At 41.0% G+C, this 15,925-nt stretch overlaps 1 long non-coding RNA gene across 1 annotated transcript in view; it reads left to right on the forward strand.

The window, feature by feature from the left end:
- Positions 1-1,613: 1,613 nt before the first annotated feature.
- Positions 1,614-15,925, forward strand: part of LOC146500090 (uncharacterized) — a 193,876-nt gene continuing 179,564 nt past the window's right edge. The window contains exon 1 of the long non-coding RNA XR_014869807.1: positions 1,614-7,977. This is a non-coding gene — a long non-coding RNA (uncharacterized LOC146500090). The remainder of the gene's footprint in view (positions 7,978-15,925) is intronic.

Raw genomic sequence — 15,925 nt, forward strand, 5'->3', positions numbered from 1 at the left:
GACAATAGGACAATAAATTAATTCGTTAAATTTAACATGTGTCAGATCAGTGTCTTCATTCAAGAATAATTCATCTTAATTTTATCACTTTAAGCATATTTGCACTGCACAAGACACTTTGCACAACACTGGACATTATATTTCTTAATTTCCATTTAATACTTGTACAGCTGCTGTTATTGTGTGTATATATATTTATATTTCTTCATACATTCTTATATATTTCTATACTGTGTATTGTGTATTTTGTTGTACAGTTATTTTATTTTCAACTTTAACTTTTATATTTTATTTTATTTTATTCCTTCCCAGTTAAATTTACCCTTTTTCATTTTCATATTTATTTCCTATCTTATTCATAGCCTTTTCTTTTTTCTTTAGGTCACGAGCAGTTGTGTAAGCATTTCACTGCATATCGTACTGTGTATGACTGTGTATGTGACAAATAAAATTTGAATTTGATTTAGAAACAAGAAATGGGTAATAGTGTATTTTTGTGTATAATATTCATACTTTACTCATTGTATCCAAATCCCAGAAGGAAGAAGAAGACAAATAAAAAAACAAAAATAAAACAAAAATATTTTTCTCTTTCTTCCCAGGTCAGTTTTGGTTTTAAATCCTGATTTGTATCAACTACCAGTTAACCCATATTAGTTCCTTTCATGTTAAGTTTCTTTTAGTTGTTCTAACTCTCTGATCAATATAAGTCCACTTAGTTCCAAAGCAATGGCACTTTTGCACAGCACTGCATGTATGGCATCAAGATATAATTGAAACCCACTGACCCTGGGAGTTGTCTGGCTTTTTAATGGATGGTTTTAACACCATTCAATACATCTGCAAGTTACATCGGGTGCAGACATTCATGTTCCCTCCATTATTCATCATCATCTTTGTCACTAGTTTACTTGCAGTTATTTTTATTCATTAAATTAAGCAAAAAACTAGACTAACCAACTAATCTAAAACTAAGAAACACTAAAATATTACCTTAAATTTGAAAACCGGCTGAAAAAAATATCCCCATTCAAAAATGTCAATTGACAATCACATTGGCTTAGGGAGTGATGATGTCACAAGGACGCCTTTAAAATCTTAGATCATTTGAAAATTTTGCATAAACAGGAGTGAGAAGCAGCAATTTTCAGTCGGTTTGTTCGCAGCAGTTGTTTTCTCAACCTTCAAATGTTCGACCAGAGAAACATTTGAAACATTTACAGAACAAAATGAAACAAACTGAAGAAGAGAAGCTTCAACTAGAGGAGAAGAGCAGACAATGGAATAGAAGCAGAAAATAAACACTTGGAAGAAAGACAAGACCAACAAACTAAGAATATGCAACACTAGCAGAGGCGTAATTTCCAGGGGGGTTAGGGGCGTTATGACCCCCCCAATATTCAGACCCAACCAATATAACCCCCCCATAATAAAATTATGAATTATCTTGCATAAATAGGCTGTTAATTTTCTTTACTCACTTCAGGTATTACCAGCAAAATAGATGCATGTTTAATCATCTGGGAATTCACCCAGATTTATTGATTTAGACAGAGATCTTGATCCCTCCCCCCCCTCCCCCCGATGTTCAGCTCAAAGTTACGCCGATGAACACCAGCCTGACATAAACATTATTAATGAAATTATATGTGGTTTTGAAAAAAGTTCACTAATATTAAACATTTAGAAACAGCAACGTAGTCACAATGTGACTTACATGTAGTGATGTGCGGCTCGATTCTGAAATATCGATTCCTCCGATACCAATCATTTATTTTCTAGAATCAATTCTCACATTAAAATATCGATATTTTAGTAATTTAGAGTAAATTTAGAGAAACCGGATTGTCTACATTCAAAGGAACTACTTCCCCTCCTGCCTTTCATAGTCATGTGCGAAATACGGCTGTATAAATGTCTCGCAGCCCCTTGGCGTGCGCACTCACAACAATGGCTGAGCGTAATCGGAGTCATGTGCGGACTTATTTTACCTCCACAAACAGCTGAGACGTGGTTTGCGATACATGTGGCAAAAAAAGTGCTCCAAGAGTGAGGTGTTGTGGCCATACTAGGGAGACATTCAAAAGGGCTGTTGGGGGGGGGGTGTTACATTTTACAGGGTTTATTTATCGGATAAAATACGTTAAATGTCACCGTTATTATTGGCCGGCCTGGAAACAGCGGGGGTGTCCAAATTCAGAAGCTGCTTCCACCTGAGGACCCGGCCTTCGCGGTCTAAAGAAAGCCTGAATATTACTTGGTATCGGATTGGAAAGAAAATCAGTGGTATCGCACATCACTACTTACGTGACTCCTCTGGTTTGCATGCAGCAGTCACCTTTCATGATTCTATTGTCCCCACCCCATCTCTTTACCATGTGTTCTTAAAAGTGTTTCTTGTGATTTATAAAAGGCAGATAAACACTGATCATCCTTTCTTTACATTTCCCAACATATGTACAAAAAATTAAACAAAACGTGTTGAAAGATGTATTAGATAATAGTAGACTGTGCACATTTTTTGACAGGTGTGGCAGGCATCAGGTATCTCACTCTCTTCCAGAAGCGAGAGTTCCATGCTGCAGCGCCTCCAGAGCTCTCTGGCCACTTCAAAGGGGCACTCTTACGAATCAGGTGCTGCAAGCCCGGGGGAAGGTGTATTGCTGTGGCCCCGTGTCTCCTAGCTTTGTAGCTATGTACTTTACACAGTGCAGTTGTAGCTCGGTAAGGCCAAGGGACTGTGCACTAGTGATGGGATTTCCGGCTCTTTTTAGAGAACCGGCTCTTTCGGTTCGGCTCACTAAAAAGAGCCGGCCATTTCGGCTCCGAACCGGCTCTTCAGGTTGTTTTGTTGCTTTAATTAATTTATTATTAACAATAATATAAAATTATGCACAAAAGGAATTACTAATGTAAAAAAAAGTGGTTTTATTTATATATGTTTATATATAAATATATGCGGTGGCCCCTAGAGACAAAACACGTACAAACTCCAAAACACATTTCTGGCATGAACTGAACTTCCAAAACAGAGCTACTAGATCACTTAAATTACACAATTGAAAGCATGAAAGCATATGTGTATTGTTTATGTATTTATACACAAGCATTCATATATAGTCAAATAATTTAAAAAAAAAAGTTCATTTACACGTTATTACCACACACTTCTGTGCTTCTGAGTTTGTACGTGTTTTGGAGTTTGTACGTGTTTTTACGTGTTTTGGAGTTTTTACGTGTTTTGGAGTTTGTACGTGTTTTTATGTATTTTGGAGCTTTTACGTGTTTTGGAGTTTGTACGTGTTTTTACGTGTTTTGGAGTTTGTACGTGTTTTTACGTGTTTTGGAGTTTGTACGTGTTTTTACGTGTTTTGGAGTTTGTACGTGTTTTTACGTGTTTTGGAGTTTGGACGTGTTTTTACGTGTTTTGGAGTTTGTATGTGTTTTTACGTGTTTTGGAGTTTGTAGGTGCTTCAGAGTTCGTACGTGATTTGAAGTTCGTATGTGCTTTGTCTGTAGGGGCCACCGTAAATATACTTTTATTTATTCACTCCACATAAAATGTAATAAATAAATCATATAATACAAAAATCAACTATTCACACTCCCTCCTGCTCTGTTCCTGTGCTACTGAGTGTAACTACCGCCCCTCCCCCCTCTTCCCAGCGTAAAGCACAAGGCTTGCATGCTGAGTGAAGCGGGAAAAAAGTGCGAGAGAGAGAGAGAGGGTGAGAGAAAGAAAAAAAACCCCACGGCTCGCGATAAGGAGCGGCTCGCGTCGTTCACGTCAGAGATCCGGCTCTAAGAGCCATTTTGTTCGCGACCGACCCATCACTAGTAGGCTGGTTCATCTGTGACTGTCTTTGTGCCACGGATCCTCACTGTTGCCTCCACTTTAAACAGAAGTGCAACTCCAGCCATACAGGTGCAGTGTGCGGCTTCGACCTTCCCCGTGGTGCTTACAATTACCCATGGTCGTAATGCAGGTTCATTCAATCTTTGGGAGTGCAGTACCTGTAACATACAAGGACAAGGTTGATGTAAAGACAATAAATGAAATGAGACAGGGAGGACATAAATTGGCATTAATAATTTGCCCATTTATTAATGTGTTAATTTGCATCTACTTTACAATTATGGGCACATAATATGATAACGATATTTTAGCAGTTCAATGATAAATGTATAACATAAATTATGGTGGGGGGTGGACAATGGCTATTTCACTCGATGCACTCCAGCTGACTTACCTTGGTATGAATGACGACCTACTCAGAGTTTGGCGGCTTGAAAAAGGCCAAATCTTGCACCCAGCCGTTAGTAAATTGGATGTGCGCCTCCAGTGACGTGTAATTACGAAACTGGTTTGCAGTGTAAGCGCTTACTCCACAAACAAGATACGTGAAGATATCGGGGTAGGACAGTGGCGGTCTTTACTCCACTGTCTGGGTCTTTACTCCACTGCCGTATTTCATATGGGTCCAGATTTGCGATGCACTCTATTTTTTTCAAGTACCGCTGCTTCGCCTCTGGACACAATCGGTCTCTATACCGTCCGTTTTCTTTTGAGCTGCTTTTAAGCATGTTTCTTGTCATCATCGTTCCAACACAGTAAGTTTGTTTTGATTCGTAGACCCCGAAAATGGCGCCGCGCTCCCACAATGCATTGCGGCGTAACGTCAACTCCAAAGCCCTATAAGAGTAATATTAAAACTAACTAGCTACCGCCATTGTTGGAAACTGAGCTGGGCTGCGCTATGAATTCTGGGACAGAGCTACTTCTTCTTCTTCGAGGTTTAACAGCAGCTGGCATCCTTGTACATGCAGTGCTGCCATCTTCTGTTTCAGTCCATTATTACACTCTTAAATCCTACTACTTATTCCTGCGTCTTTTGTGAACTTAAAGCGCTGGGTCACCGACTCAGGACCATGACATATTGTTTCATCTAAAGAATGAATTCTTCACAGAACATGACATCAAAAAATAATTTTCAGACATGTTTACAACACTAACATTTATTTTTTCACCTCAAGAATGAATTCTTCACAGAACATGATGTCAAAAAACTATTTTTAAACATTTTTAGAACATTAACATTTATGTTTTCATCTAAAGAATGAATTCTTCACAGAACATGAAGTCAAAAAACAAGTATTAGACATGTTTACAACAGTAACATGAGATCACATTTGTGTGAAATGGAAAAAAAACCCAACTTAGTACAAATCACACATGTTTTACACGTTTTCATCAGAACATAACTTCAACATGCACTCTTCTTCATCCTCTAGCTCGACGGGAACTTCCACAGGATCCTGCTCCAGTGTTGGAGGCTTCTTCTTCGAAGTAACTGGATGGTGCACCATGTGATACGGAATGTCGTAGTACAGCTTGTACAAAGTGAATCCAAAGGTTCTCTCACATGTAGATGAGGACATGATCTTCCATTTCTGAAGGTCCGCTTGGCTGACCTGTAGCTCAATTAGCAGATGCTTGATTTTCTCGTAGCACACAAAATCACGGTTCATGAGGAGGCCTACTGAACTGACAAGGACAAGGATCTTCTTCTGAGTAGAGGCATCAATCATTCCTGGAAGGCGTTTCAGGACGTGGACCAACCATGGCATGCCATGTTCGCGGAGATTTCGTGCATAGCAAAGTGACCGGTGCTCCATTTCCATGGCTACGTCCCCTACCAAGGCTGACGAACATGCCTCAATCGAAGGCTCTTTGTCATCATTGTGGAGTTCTACAAAGTCCACAAAGTTCCAGGTTGCCCGGCGCCGTTCCTCTGACATCCCGATATTTCAGGTCAGGAAACCACCTCAGCTTCATTTCCAGGAAGCCAGCCTTCAGGCATTCTCCAACATCTTTGCCGGACTCTTGGATGAGCTGCCTGGTCCTGGAAAAGGTGAATGGAGTTGGAAAGGAATCCCTTGTAGCGAGGTTCTCAACTAAGGATGACAGGTTGATGTGTCCCTTCAGAATCTCAGGGCATTTAGCTCCCTGGAGCTCAGCAAGGGGGATCTCTTCATTCCTACGGAAAATATCTTGCAGCAGGAGGAGGACAAGTGAAGGACCAAGTACTGAAGGCTCACATTCCATGTTGCATGTGAGGGAGAAGAGCCTTTGGACTCGCAGAATCTGTAGGTTGTCCTTGGTCCAGTGTGACAAAGGGGGAGGTGTGTCCTCAATTGCTGGCCCTGTGGCAGGACCAAGCGCCATGAAGCCCCGGATATGCGTGGCACTGAATTTGTGGCGAGAACTTGTGCCCAGGGCTGAAGAATAGACAATGTCAAGGTTGGACAAGGGGTGTCCATGAAATGTCTCTTCAAGCGCTATCTGCAGCTGAAAGGCTCTCCAGACTGGGAGGAACCCGCCTTTGCCCCTGTACTGTTGACCCAGTTCCCAGAGCTCCTCAACCATGTGGGTGAGACATTTTGACAGGATGAACTGCAGACTGGACTCTTCATTCTCCCATTTGAAAGGTACCACCAGGGGGAGAACATCAAATTTGAATGTGAAGAATGCGGAAGAAAAAGTCCGCTTTGATAGGTTCCTTGAGTAATCCCAAATCATGTTGATCCAGCCCCTGGACCATCTCAATTCGCAAGGGAAATTTGCATATGCACTTGCTGGCAAGGTCCCGCATGTGGACATAGTAGTCCTCCGCACGGCTATCAAGAGCTTTGAGATAGATGGGGTGGCTGAGCCCACCATTAACTATCAACCCACTTATTGGGTGGCGGAACGTTGACTTGTAGTGGGTGTGGGAAGAGTCCACGTAAAACTGCCAAAAGGTGACAAACGGCAGATGGGCAATGTGAGCCAAAACTGGATCGACATCCAACTCATGCTGGTCCAACTCGGTCTGCATATTTGCACACTCGTGCATGGACATGTCGGTAAAATGCGTGACTCTTGGACCAACCAATTGCTGTAACCCCGCTCTGGACCAAAACAATTGGGTGTTGGGGTCAGTTGACATCACATTGCATGCAACATGCAGAGAACAACGAATGATGTTATCAAAATCCGTGATCTTGGACAACATCAGAGGTTCACTTGACTTGTGGCCAAACTTGTAGATCAAAAAATGGAGATCCAACGTTGGATGTTCCCCCAAGGAATCCTTGGACTGTTCAATGGTGGACAACACCAACTCTTGATCCTGGGGTAACACATTCATATAACCTTTGTTTTGCGGGGTTGTCTTCTGTAACGTGGGTTGACCAAGTTCACCCTCTGGAAGGCTTCTGAGATTCTTTTTTTTTTTCTTTTTCTTTTTTTTTGCCTGTCCCGTTTGGATCTTTAGTCATCAGAATTGTTGTCTGAAGGCCAAGAAAGATGCCAAGTGGATTTACTTTACCAAGTGGATCATCATGGCCTTGCCATATTGGTCCATTTGATTGACCTTTATTATAATTATGTATTTATTTTATTTTCGTTTTTTAAAGACAGGACAGACATGAATGGGGGATAGGACAGGGAGAAAGAAAGAGAGGGAGAGAAAGAAAAATAGAGGGGAGAAGAGATGGTGAGAAAGGGGGGAAGAAAAAAAAGAAAAACAAACAAAACACGTGGATCACCTGTATGGAGATAAAAAACCAGAAGAGAAAACAAACAACAAAGAGCAACATAATAAACAACAACAACACCATCACAATAAACTAGCTAGCAATAGATAACAGTAGATACTTTTTTAATTTCACCTGTTGAGAATGAAAAAAGAAAACAAGCAGAAGAAAACGAGAGGAATAGAATAAACAACATCACGGTGATATATGGGAATATAAGTGTAAATACTAAATATTAAACATTATTGTGCAGCACGTAAGATCGACAGCGTACAGTGTGTTTTGAGGTAGGAGCCAAAAAGGGTGTCGTTTGTGTGTGTGAGCACCCGTGTGTACACCTGTGAGCATGAACGCGCTTGTTTTTAAAAGGTTCCTTCATGTAATGATCTGCTAGAGGGTGTATGTGTGTGTGTGTGGGGGGGGGGGGGGGAGCTGACGAGAGTCCCAGATGAGGGGTCACTCAGCAGCCGCGGAGCAGAAGCCAGGGGGGTTGCAGTGACGTCCCCGTGAGCTCCGCTGGCAGCCAGCTGTGCCAGAGTGACCGAGGCCCAGGCTTCTGATATTCTCAATGAAGTTGACCATCATACCATTGATGAGTTCAGTGGTAGGATAGGGAAGATATCCTGGGGACTGGCAGGCCTTGTCAACAAAAACAAGGGATCGGGGAATTGCAACAACATGAACTTTAAATCCCTCGCCGAGCTCGATAAGATCAATGCCTCTAACCTTGTGTAGGATTTCCAACCCTTCCCTGGACAGCCTTGTTCGATTGAAGTGCTTCTTGATCAAATGCCAAGAATTTCGCAACTGCTTGGTTCGGTAGAGGGACAAGTTCAACTTTGAGAACAACAGCTTGACCTTTTCCAACCATTCCACTTCAATCAATATGCCATCAAAATCAAATTCACCGATTAGTTGGAGGCCGGCACAATCAACAGTACTGGCCTGCAGAGGAATGAGGATCTCTGGGTCAGTCAGGAAGTCTGAAACACTGGAGGCCGACGTAAATGCTGTGGCCAAACCATCCATGTTCTCCCTACCCTTGCGTTCAGCAACCGAGCCCCCATTTTGTTTTTTCATACATAATGATCAGGCTGGCTTTATACATAAACGTCAAACCTAGGATAACACAAGACGCACTTTACACATAATGAACTATATACAGCAACATAGAGAGCAGGCTGTGATCCTCAGTCTTGATGCTGAAAAGGCATTTGACTCTGTTTGTTGGCAATACCTATATGGAGTCTTGCATAAATTTGGTTTTAATGAGCTGGTAATAAATAACGTAAAGGCATTATATAATAGCCCGATTGCAAGGTTTAGGATTAATGGTTACCCAGCAAGAGCCTTGTCTCACTCCCCTCTCACATTGGAGAGGGGAGTGAGAAAAATCGCAGGTGTTACAATAAATGATGTGGAACATAAAATAGCAAGCCGACTATGTACTATTATTCCTAAAAACACCTGAGGAGTCTCTCCCGGAGGTAATGAACTGTCTTAAAAACATTGGCCCAATGACAGGATACAAACTGAATCTAAGTAAAACTGAAGCCCTTCCCTATAATTATAGTCGATCTGAAAAGCTCAAACAAACACATCCACTGAAATGGAACACAGACTCAATTAAATACCAGGGTGTAACACTTACTAAAGATACAGAAAGACTATTTGACAAAAACTACAACCACTTATATCAAAGAGGGCCTTACAAAATGGAATCATATCCCATGTCTGAGCATAAGCTCTAGAATAGAAACCATCAAAATTAATGTTTTACCAAGATTTTTATGTCTGTTTCAGACCCTCCACTCAAGATTAATCAAAACGATTTTATTGAATGGGATAAAACGATCTCTAGATTTATATGGCAAGGGAAATGACCCAGAATACGATACAAAACTTTACAACTGCCCAAAGAGAACGGCAAATGGGACCTACCAGCAATGATCAGGGCAGTGTTGCACTGATGCGATCCCTCATATGTAGCAGCATGGAAGGAAATTGAATGCAAAACAATAACCAATATGCATATAAAGGCAGTACTAGCAGATAAAAATCTACAGGACTACATTTCCAAAATAAGAATTCCCTGGGTAAAGGCCACAGTAGGGGTCTGGAAAATGGTGGTAAAAGAAAATGAGGTGGAGAAGGATATAAAAATATTAAATGAGTGTGCATATGATTCAGAATTTACACCAAATCAAATAGACCCTAGTTTTAAAAACTGGAGCGATAAACGAATTACACCGATATGTGGTATTGTAAAGGAAGATGAAATTATGAGTTTCCAAACTTTAAAGCAAACGTTTCATTTAGAAAACCAAGACCACTCTAGATACTTGCAGTTAAGAAACTTCTATACCTGACAACACCCACTACAGCGAGGCCACTCTTTGTAAATGCTTATAAGAAAGGTGTAAACTCACAAATATACAAACGTCTTCATGATCTCAGCAATTATTCAACAAAGTATATAAAAGAAAGATGGGAGAAAGAGGGAGATCTGGCAATTACAGAAGAGGAATGGCAGAACATTTGTTCTTTTCAATGGAAAAGTACAACATCACATGTATGGAAGGAATTCTGCTGGAAAAGTTTTGCTGTTTTTTTCATCACCCCAGCTATAAAGGCACATTATGATGACGGAAGTTGTGAATGTTGGAGGAACTGTGGCTACGAAACAGCACACCACTACTCTATATTCTGTGAGAATATTAAGAACTACTGCAGAGAAGTTCACAAAGTGATGCAAAACATATTTGGTACATATTTACCCTTTGATTTCAAACCCATATTTTTAGGATACATACCCTCAGACATAAAGGGTATAGACAAATACTTACTTGGTGTGCTGCTGGCTGCAAGTAAAAAGGCACTGACCAAAAGATGGCTGACACCCCAGATAGCAAGGAGACATTGAACTGATGTTGATTTTTCATCTGATCCATCAGAATCGTCAGGATTGAAATGTCAATGAAATATCAATGTTGAAACAATATTGATATGTTGAAACAACATTGACATTGAAATAACATTGAATCACTGTTGTTCTGTTATCGTTGATTGGTGATCTGTTTATAGTTGACAATGTGACAACAATCACGTTGAAAAACCATTGATTTATGGTCGAGCGGGAATTTACAGCTGCTACCACATGGACTATTCCGTAGCACCCCTCTCAAAGTGGTACATCACATCAGGCAGCGGGAAATTCCATTTAAGCTCAGCAGAGTTGACCGGACGTTTTATCAGAACTTCTGCACGACACTCTCGGCTGTATCATGTAAGAATGTAAGAATTTAGTTATTCGTTATTTGAAGGTCGATGTATGTATGATATCACTAAAGCTAACTTAAACAGAAGGAGAAAAGTATAAATTTCATAACAATACCAACTCTGAACAAAGAAAATATTTTCATGTCATACATTCATGTCTTTCCGTTGTAAAGGTACGAGAGTGCTCTTGTTAGCCCTGCGGTCGGCTTGCCCACTGTGTACCCCGACTCTCGCTCTATGTATGTATGCAGAATTAATTCCCTCAAACAATTTACAAATGTGTGCAATATGATCCAGAAACGTAAAGTTGCCTCTGCAAATGTGTACGAGTGTTACATTTGAAGATTTCACCGCACCTGCTTCCATTTATAAACACGTGAAAGAGTCACCTGAGACCGAATGATCAGGAGACATGCCCACCTGACTTGGTCTTAAATAATCAGGCCCCATCTTATCTTAATGACCTTGTAGTACCATATCACCCTATTAGAGCACTTCGCTCTCGCTCTGCAGGCCTACTTGTTGTTCCTAGAGTATTTAAAAGTAGAATGGGAGGCAGAGCCTTCAGTTTTCAGGCCCCTCTTCTGTGGAACCAGCTTCCAGTTTGGATTCAGGAGACAGACACTATCTCTACTTTTAAGATTAGGCTTAAAACTTTCCTTTTTGCTAAAGCATATAGTTAGGGCTGGACCAGGTGACCCTGAATCCTCCCTTAGTTATGCTGCAATAGACGTAGGCTGCCGGGGGATTCCCATGATGCATTGAGTTTTTCCTTTCCAGTCACCTTTCTCACTCACTATGTATTAACAGACCTCTCTGTATTGAATCATATCTGTTATTAACCTCTGTCTCTCTTCCACAGCATGTCTTTTATCATGTCTTCCTTCTCTCGCCCCAACCGGTCGCAGCAGATGGCCCCGCCCCTCCCTGAGCCTGGTTCTGCTGGAGGTTTCTTCCTGTTAAAAGGGAGTTTTTCCTTCCCACTGTCGCCAAAGTGCTGCTCATAGGGGGTCATATGATTGTTGGGTTTTTCTCTGTATCTACGAAGCGCCTGGAGGTAACTTTTGTTGTGATTTGGCGCTATATAAATAAAATTGAATTGAATTGAATTGAATTGAATTGACTTTCCGTTTCCGTGACTTTAATAATGAATGTTCCTTACCTGGAACTTATCTTGAATATCATGTTTTTCCTCTTTTTAATGATGTTGGGTTTTTTCAAACATCACAATGCTTATCCAGTTTCTCACAAGCCAGAATTCTTTGTGTTGTTGTTTTTTTCAACAGATGCAGCCTTCCAAAAACGTATAATCATGACAACAGAGCTGATCAGAGTAGTCGGGACCTTCCGTGAGGAGTTCAGAGCTTTCCGTTAATCCTGCAGCACTGAACCTGTTGATGCTGGGGTATTGCCTCTGGATTTACCATTTAACAACTAGAGATGGCACGATACCACTTTTTTATGTCCGATACCGATATCAGAAATTTGGATATCTGCCGATACCGATATGAATCCGATATAGTGTTTTTTAATCAATAAAACTGTTTTTTTTTTTTTAAATATCTTGCTGCATTTTGTATAAGTTCATACTCAAGTTTAAATAAACAACAACACTAAAGCTATTCTGTTATACCTGTATGTAAAAAAAACACACTGCACCCAAAATATTCCATAGTTCAGCAACACTGATCAATCTAATAAACTTAAACCTACACCATCCTCCCTATTCTGGTATTTTAAAGAGTACTTAGCAGAAATATTAAGCAACCTAACTAATAGGGTTGCAAACTCCCAGCAAAAGAAAATAGGGAACCCCCCACCCTCTTCCTCATGATGCTTAATCGATGTAATCAACTTTAATTTGATGCAGGTGTTGTCCCCCTGGTGTGACAGGTGCCTGGGAGGGGTGCGATCCTAGATCCCGCAGCTGTGTATTGAAATAAAAAGGCACAGATCATGAACTTGTTTACGATTCAACTGCAGGATTTATTCTACTCTGTTATGGCCCTGGGCCTTGGAGGGAGTGAGACTGCCTTTTTGTGTTCATGCAGATCCATGTGTGCCATGACTTGTGGGTGATTGGTTACTGGGAGACCCGTGCCAACCCTCTCTTATGCAGAATGAAGTGTGCCAGACCACACGGACGATTGGCTGCCCGGGGATCCCGTGATGCTCCAAGAGGCAATCAGTGGCTGACCGTGCCCACCTGTGGCTACAAAAGGCTGGAGGTCCTTCACTCATTGGCTGCTGCTTAGGACTGAACATGCAGTTTGCCCTTCGTGCCTCCCTCTTCGATCTTTGTTGAACTTGTTCATATTGCTGAACTTTGTCAAGCCTTGGTGCATGTTTGAACTTAGACTGATTAGAGTTTTGAGCTACTAGCTGGCTGTGAGTAGAATTTTGTGATGCTGGCTTGCCTTAGTTAACCCTTAGCTTTTATTTTGTGTGTGGCCAGTTTGCCTTAGTTAACCTTTAACTCTTGACTGTTTTTTTTCTTTATGTAATAATTGTTTGCCCAGTGGTCTGTTGAACAGCCCTGTCGGTTTTCTGTTCAAAGTTTGAAATTAAAACCTTTTTCTTTACTCAGTTTTGTGTTGGGGGCTTGTGTATGCTACTCCTTCCCTGACGCCTAGCAGAGGGGGTCGTAACATAAGTGGCGGCTCGTCCGGGATCCTTCTTTTCCCCATAAGGAGAATTCCCTTTTGTGAAAGAGAGAACGTGTGTTTTGCTCAATTTTGGGTTTGTTTTTTTTTCTTCTTCTATTCAATTCAATTCAATTCAATTTTATTTATATAGCGCCAAATCACAACAAATGTCGCCTCAAGGCGCTTCATAGATACAGAGAAAAGCCCAACAATCATATGACCCCCTATGAGCAAGCACTTTGGCGACAGTGGGAAGGAAAAACTCCCTTTTAACAGGAAGAAACCTCCGGCAGAACCAGGCTCAGGGAGGGGCGGCCATCTGCTGCGACCGGTTGGGGTGAGAGAAGGAAGACAGGATAAAGACATGCTGTGGAAGAGAGACAGAGATTAATAACAGATACGATTCAATACAGAGAGGTCTGTTAATACATAGTGAGTGAGAAAGGTGACTGGAAAGGAAAAACTCAATGCATCATGGGAATCCCCCGGCAGCCTACATCTATTGCAGCATAACTAAGGGAGGATTCAGGGTCACCTGGTCCAGCCCTAACTATATGCTTTAGCAAAAAGGAAGGTTTTAAGCCTAATCTTAAAAGTAGAGATAGTGTCTGTCTCCTGAATCCAAACTGGAAGCTGGTTCCACAGAAGAGGGGCCTGAAAACTGAAGGCTCTCCCTCCCATTCTACTTTTAAATACTCTAGGAACAACAAGTAGGCCTGCAGAGCGAGAGCGAAGTGCTCTAATAGGGTGATATGGTACTACAAGGTCATTAAGATAAGATGGGGCCTGATTATTTAAGACCTTGTATGTGAGGAGCAGGATTTTGAATTCAATTCTGGATTTAACAGGAAGCCAATGAAGGGAAGCCAAAACAGGAGAAATATGCTCTCTCTTTCTAGTCCCTGTCAGTACTCTTGCTGCAGCATTTTGGATTAACTGAAGGCTTTTCAGTGAGTTTTTTGGACATCCTGATAATAATGAATTGCAGTAGTCCAGCCTGGAAGTAATAAATGCATGAACTAGTTTTTCAGCGTCACTCTGAGACAGGATATTTCTAATTTTAGAGATGTTGCGCAAATGGAAGAACGCAGTCTTACATATTTGTTTAATATGTGCGTTGAAGGACATATCCTGGTCAAAAATGACTCCAAGGTTCCTCACAGTGTTACTGGAGGCCAAGGTAATGCCATCCAGAGTAAGAATCTGGTTAGATACCATATTTCTAAGCTTTTCAGCGCCGAGTACAATGACCTCAGTTTTATCTGAGTTAAGAAGCAGAAAGTTAGTGGCCATCCAAGTCTTTATGTCTTTAAGACATTCCTGCAGTTTAACTAATTGGTGTGTGTTATCTGGCTTCATGGACAGATAGAGCTGGGTGTCATCTGCATAGCAGTGAAAATGTATGCTATGTCTTCTAATGATGCTGCCTAGGGGAAGCATGTATAATGTAAACAGAATTGGTCCTAGCACCGAACCCTGTGGAACTCCATAATTAACCTCAGTGTGTGAAGAGGACTCTCCATTTACATGCACAAATTGGAGTCTATTAGATAGATATGATACAAACCACTGCAGTGCAATACCTGTAATACCTACAGCATGTTCTAATCGCTCTAATAGAATATTATGGTCAACAGTATCGAATGCTGCACTAAGGTCAAGAAGGACAAGCACAGAGATGAGTCCACTGTCAGAGGCCATAAGAAGATCATTTGTAACCTTCAATAAAGCTGTTTCTGTGCTGTGATGAACTCTGAAACCTGACTGAAACTCTTCAAATAAACCATTCCTCTGCAGATGATCTGTTAGCTGTTTGACAACTACTCTTTCAAGGATTTTTGATATGAAAGGAAGGTTGGAGATTGGCCTATAATTAGCTAAGACTGCTGGGTCTAGAGATGGCTTTTTGAGTAAAGGTTTAACTGCAGCCACCTTGAAGGCCTGTGGTACATAGGCGATTATTAGAGATAGGTTGATCATATATAAGATCGAAGAATTAATCAATGGCAGGACTTCTTTGAGCAGTTTTGTAGGAATGGGGTCTAAAAGACACGTTGATGGTTTGGAGGAAGTAATTATTGAAGTTAACTCAGAAAGATCGATTGGAAAAAAAGAGTCTAACTTAACATCAATGGAACTAAGAGTAGCTGTAGATAATATTACATCTGTGGGATGATTATTGGTAATTTTTTCTCTAATGATAAAAATTTTATTTGTGAAGAAGTTCATGAAGTCATCACTAGTTAACGTTAAAGGGATGGTTGGCTCAAAAGAGCTCTGACTTTTTGTCAGCCTGGCTACAGTGCTGAAGAGAAACCTGGGGTTGTTCTTATTTTCTTCAATCAGTGATGAGTAGTAAGCTGTTCTGGCTTTGCGGAGGGCTTTCTTATAAAGCAACAAACTATTTCTCCAGGCTAAATGAT

The sequence above is a fragment of the Neolamprologus multifasciatus genome, chromosome 16 (genome assembly GCF_963576455.1).
Source record: "Neolamprologus multifasciatus chromosome 16, fNeoMul1.2, whole genome shotgun sequence".
In the NCBI taxonomy this organism is placed as follows: Eukaryota; Metazoa; Chordata; class Actinopteri; order Cichliformes; family Cichlidae; genus Neolamprologus; species Neolamprologus multifasciatus.